General features: G+C 48.3%; 1 non-coding gene across 1 annotated transcript; it reads right to left on the reverse strand.

Annotated features, from left to right (window-relative positions):
- Positions 1–5,152: 5,152 nt before the first annotated feature.
- Positions 5,153–5,224, reverse strand: Trnae-uuc. The gene has a single exon. It is a non-coding gene; the product is annotated as a tRNA-Glu (tRNA).
- Positions 5,225–6,000: the final 776 nt, after the last annotated feature.

A 6,000-nucleotide genomic window follows, 5' to 3' on the forward strand; every position in this document is an offset into this window, starting at 1 on the left:
TCACACAGTGGAGGCTGAGCCATTTGCAATAACTGGATACACAATGGAGAAGCAGAGACCATGGTAGCTGCTCAGTCCATAATTTGATGCCTCACAGTCCCTGTCCAGCAGCAGAGGCCTGAAGCTCCCAGGAAAGTTGAGTCTGTGTTGGAAGGCCAACGGGTTTAGTGTCAAATGTTACTGGGAGAGGTGCAGGAAGAAAGGTGTACACTGCCTTTTCCTCAGACCTCTGATCTGGGCCACCTATTGAAAGGTGCCACACACTTTAAGGGAGAATGTTACTACCTCAGTTAATCCTTTCTGGAAATGTCCTCACGGACATTCTCAGAAGTGCGTCTTCCAGGGGATTTTAAACTTGTGGGGTTGACGATCAAGACCACCATAACAAGTTCACTTGACACCCAATCGCAGCTTCTGTGCTGCTTAATTTACAAACAGAGACAATAGCGAAGACTCTAATTCCACCTAACTTGATAGGTCTGTCCGTCTCCTGTACAACTCTAACCGTGTCTGCTCTTCCCCAGAATAGCTAACAGAAGGCATATCATGCCTTGGGGGTAAACCTGCTTCTTAAATACCCTGTATTAATTACTTTTCTGGTGCTGTGGTAAAATACTATAACCAATAGCAACTTTAGGAAGACAATGTTGGTCTGTTTCAAGTGGGCTAAAGTTTATAAGGCAGGGGCATGGGGGGAGGAGCAGGAAACTTCCTGATCACATTTCTGTGCACGTACAGGAAACAGAAAGCAAACTGGAAGTGCAATGAGGCTACAAACCCTCAAAACTCACCCTCGGTGGAGAAGCGACTAGCTTTCCTGATTGGATCAGCCATCTCTGCTAACACTGTAACTCCACTCTTAGCTTATTGACCCAAGGGTATACCATAGCTCAAAGTGGCCAGAGGGAAGGCTTAGCTTTACTGAAATGTTTGCTGTGTTTCTTGGCAGGACCCTCCTTCTCTAGAATCAAGATTTCTAGGCCAGCAGGACACAAGGTCCCAGTAATAGAAAACAAAAGTGGGTCAACTAGGCGTCATGGTGGAACCATTCCCATTCCCACTTCTCGATTCCTGGACTCTTGGACCCTGGCTGTTGGAGAAACAGTATCTATCATACATTGTACACTGACCCAGAACATGCACCCCCTTCTAAAGGCCCTTGTACCATTGCTACAAGCTATTGCCACCAAGTAGGTGCTGTAAATACCTTCAAAGGCCATTCCACAGTTCTAGCAAGCCAGCTGCTTTTGGGATTGAGGGAAATACAGTAAGACCAGCAAATTCTGTGACCATGAGTCCACTGCCATACCTCTTTGGCTATAAAGTGAATTCTTGGATCAGGAACAAGGGTTTGTGGAATTTGTTAATGATGGCACCGTGTAAGTCCATAGATGGTGGTTCTGGTAGAAGCACTGTGCCCAGGTAATACATCCACAATCAGAATAAGAATCTATCCCACGAAGGACAAGGGCTGCCCTTCCACGATGAACGGGACTTAACGTAATCAACCTAACACAGTGCTCCTCTCTGCTACTGAGAGATTAGGCACTCGGCAGCAGCCACAGACAGGTCAACGTTGGCAAACAGAAAGCCGTGTTGCTGACCCCATGCATATCTCCATCCCTGACACTTTCTCATTAACCCATTGCCCAATGACAGGCATGGCCAGAGAAAAGATTGACCACTATGCACAGAAGGGACTGTCCTGTGTGCTCGATTGTCCCCCTCTGCCGAGGTCACCTTCTGATGGACACTTATACGTGACACAAATATCTTCACGCCCTTAGCCCATTTGGAGAGGTCTGTCCACATCCCTCTTCAATCCCCCATCAATTTTCCAGTTTTGCTGTTTGCAAGCCCTGCACTGTCAACCATCAGCTACAGCCAGTGAAGTAGTGTATAATTTACCATGTTTCCTTCCAAGTAAAATGTACGATGTTGGATGCTGCCTAGAGTTCTGCACACTACACAATTTTTTCCTTTATGACTGTCTCCCAGGGGTGTCCCAGGAAGGGGCTATGATGCTGCCACTCTCCTTTTCCACGTGGTACCTGCATAGCTAGTGTGTGACACTATCTGTGACAAGGCTACAGATTCCTCTTCCTCAGTCACTGGGCTTAGGGTCCACTCCATGAAGCTACAGGACTTGCGTGGGGTTGGAAGACTCCATACCAGGAGTATGAACTGTAGGCATTTGGGCCACTTCTTTATGTGACTTACCCATGCCTTCAGGAACTGTTCAGGCCCGAATCACCTATATGCCACTTCGATTTAAAGGTGGATCACCACACATCCAGTTTTACGACTTGGAGGATCAAATCTTGTCCAGTTCATGGTGGCAGACCAGGTTGCATGGTAACTTGGTGTCCTGTTATCAGGTGTTAAGTTTCCACCAAGGCCCTGCAACAGGCCAGAAGTTGTTTCTCAAAGGGAGGATATGTGTTTGCAGATGACAGCAGGGCCCTGTGAAGAGTTTTGTGTCACATGTAAGCGTCCATCAGAAGGTGACCTCAGCAGAGGAGGACAATCGAGCACACAGGACAGTCCATTCTGTGCATAGTAGTCAATCTTTTCTCCAACCATGCCTGTCATTGGGCAGTGGGCTCATGACAAAGTGTCAGGGTCTTGCATTCGTAGTGAGTCACCTATGAGGCCTTGCCAAAGGCTGCAGACAGCACTGCCACCTGTCCCTGACAAGTGACAAAACAGCTGACACTTGGTGCAGAACCTTCACCCCTGCTCTGGGTCCCAGTCAAAACTAACAGCATTTTAGGTAGAAGGGGCCCTGTATAACGACTTATTCCTTAAAGGAATGTATTTGTATGACCCACACGACAGGACCCATGGACAGTTTTATCACATTTATTTAATTATCACATATATTTATTTGCACACACCATGGCATCCCTGTGAGGGTGAGAATATTCTCTTAGGAGTGGTCCTGGGAACAGAACTTGGGTCTGTAGGCTTAGCAGCAAGCTCCTCTACCTGCAGAGTCATCTCTCACCAGCCTGACTCCCAGAAGTTTACTGTGGTCAAAGGTGCATGGATCTTGTTTGAATTTACTTCTCATCCCCTGACATGAAAATTCTTTATCACTAAGTCCCGCTCACTCAGCCCAATTAGTGTGACGTCATCCCTGTAATGGGCTGGAGTTATACCGCTCCACAATGGACCAGTGTTGGCGTGCTTGTTTATCCAAAACTGTACATAGCACATAGCTTCAGGGCTGAGGAGAAGGGTCTGTTGGTAAAGTGTTTGCTTCTAGCACAAGGATCTGAGTTCAACCCCCAGAACCCACAAAAGCCAGCAGACGAAGCCTGAAGAACTACACCCGTGATTGCACTCTGGCCCCCACAGGCACTCATGCTAAGCTCCTTTATTAAACACTCCACTATGAATGTGCCACCAAATCCCCTATATGGGCCCTGACAGAAATAATGCCATCTAGTAATAACAAAGCGTGTAAAATTATCCTTGTTCACAGTAGGTGTTCAACGAATATCACCTGCTATTGTTAGGATCCGAATTTTCCAGTCGGCCCTGTTCTATCTAGTTCAATAAAAACTGAACTGTCTAATCTATTGTTTTCTCCTCTGCCGTCCTGTTAGAGATTTTGGTTTTTTGTGTGAGAGAGGGTCTCACTGTGTAGCCCAAGCTGGCTGAGAACTGGTGACAGTCCTCATAGCCTCCCTGATTCTAGGCTCACAGGGATGAGCCACCCCATATATTGTGCCTTAGGTCCTCATGAAGGATCATGTTTGTTTCCCTTAAAATCTGAAAGAACTTTTGATGGAGTGAATTTCACAGCCCTGGGGAGGTCAAGTCGTTTTCATACACATTTCTCAGTGTAGTTGATAGTCTAGAAACAAACTGGGGGTTTCAAAGAATTCAACCCTAGTGGAGAGAAATGGGGACTCAAACCCTTGTGGAGTTTCCTACCTGCACATGTCAGGACACGTGAAGGGGCAAATGACTAGCGTGGAGGGATGTGAGACACCTCAGCGCTGGCCACACCGAAATACTGAAATTTCCAATTCTAGTCAAACACGAATGCTAGAAGCATTCATTCATTTATTCGTTCAGTCAATCAGTCAAGTATATTAGAGAAGAAAGTGTGTTTTTATTGTTGTTGGTATCTCCTTGCCACTAAGTATTTCTGGAAGCCTATTTTTCTTCTCTCTCTCTTCCTTTTTTTCATAAATTCAATTATTTATCCATTTTACCTCCCAATATCCAGTCCCTGTCTCCTCCCAGTCCACCCTACCATAGCTCCCCCACCCCGCCCATTTCCCCCATCCCCCTTCTCCTCTGGGAAGGGGAGGCTTCCCTGGGTGCTCTCCCCACCCCTCACCCCCTCCCCAGCCCCCGCCCCCACCCCGGCACCGACCCGTACATCAAGTCTCTGTGGGACCAGGCACATCTTCTCCCTTTGAGGCCAGACAAAGCAACCCAAAATGCTATTATGTTGCAGACAGGAGCTTAGCATAGCTGTCCGCTGAGAGGCTCCACCCAACAGCCCATGGAAACAGATGCAAAGACCCACAGCCAAACATTAGATGGATCCTGGGAGTCTTGTGGAAGATTTAAGGGAAGAATTGAGGGCCCGGAAGGGGACAGGAACTCCACAGGAAAACCAACAAAAGTTAACTACCCTGGACCCTTTAGCCTCCCAGAGACAGAATCACTAACCAAAGAGCTAGCACAGGTTAGGCCTAGTCTCCTCACTCATATATATGTAAGAGATGTGCACAGCTTGGTCTTCATGCGGGTCACGCAGCAAGAGCGTGAGCTATCCCTGAATCTGTTTCCTGTCTCCCCTTTTAACACCAGTTAAGTGAGATGTCTGAACTGCAGGTCTGGGACTCTTTGGAGAAAGGAGAACGCAGCCTCAGAGTTTATAATACCCTGCAGTTGCTTCTTTTCTTTCAAAGAGCACGATCTCTTCGAATAGATCCAACTGCCAGCAGAGGGGAGTGCTGTCTCCAACCCTGTATGCTGTCATTCTTTGGTTTCCTTTAAATCCGTTGCAGCTCAGAGAATAGGATATAAACTCTAAAAACTCTCTTCTTGAGTCAGGCCAGTGTGAACCCAGTGGCCTTTGTTAACCTACTAGTTTCTTTAGGATCTTTAAGTTTAAAAGACATTGGCGTTCCCACACCGGGAGTCGAACCCGGGCCGCCTGGGTGAAAACCAGGAATCCTAACCGCTAGACCATGTGGGAGACGACAAGCACACCCTCCAGCTCAGACAAATTGAGTCTCTTTGCTCTGCTCCTCCCATAACCTGCAGACTCCACCCATGAGCATAAATTTGGTCCTGCGCATGCGTGAACCACTTTAACACATTGTGTCTGTTCTCTTTTCTGGTCCCCGCCTTTTGTGGCTCCATCCGATCCACTTTGTATAGCTCTTCCCCGATGCTGCTGGTCTCTGTGGGACCAGCACTGTGCAGTAGCTGCTGTGGAGCGCAGGCCACCCCTACTGCTGCAGCCACGCCGAGCCAGAAGGCTGCGCTGCCATTGTCACCACAGTGCCCAGCCACCAATCCTCTTTGAGACGCCGTGAACCCGGTGGCCGGGAGGCGGCCTTCCTTTTCTGGCATTTCTCAGTGGGTCGGAGCCGCGCATAGAGACGAATACTCAGCCACTCAGTTCTTTCTGTTGACGTTGGATCCCCTTAAATGTCCTGCCTGACTCCGGTCCCGACCCGGGGGACTTGAACCGGCTTGGGGCGGGTCCTCTACGGCTTCCGAGTGACACCCAGAGGCAGGCGCGGAACAGATCCGAAATAGAAAATGTTGGCTGTGATCGCCCTACAACGATAAAGATCCTTGGCTAGGAGAGCGCGGGATCCCAGCAACCAACAAAGAGGTTAGCAGCTACGACTGCAAACCTACTGTGCACAGGAGAAGCCTCTTCCGGTTTGCTTTGTCCACCCACCACGCGCAGTCTTCTATACTAGCTGCTTTGAAACTAGTTGCTTTGAAGTTCCTTCCTTC

The sequence above is a fragment of the Rattus rattus genome, chromosome 12 (assembly GCF_011064425.1).
Source record: "Rattus rattus isolate New Zealand chromosome 12, Rrattus_CSIRO_v1, whole genome shotgun sequence".
Taxonomy (NCBI): domain Eukaryota; kingdom Metazoa; phylum Chordata; class Mammalia; order Rodentia; family Muridae; genus Rattus; species Rattus rattus.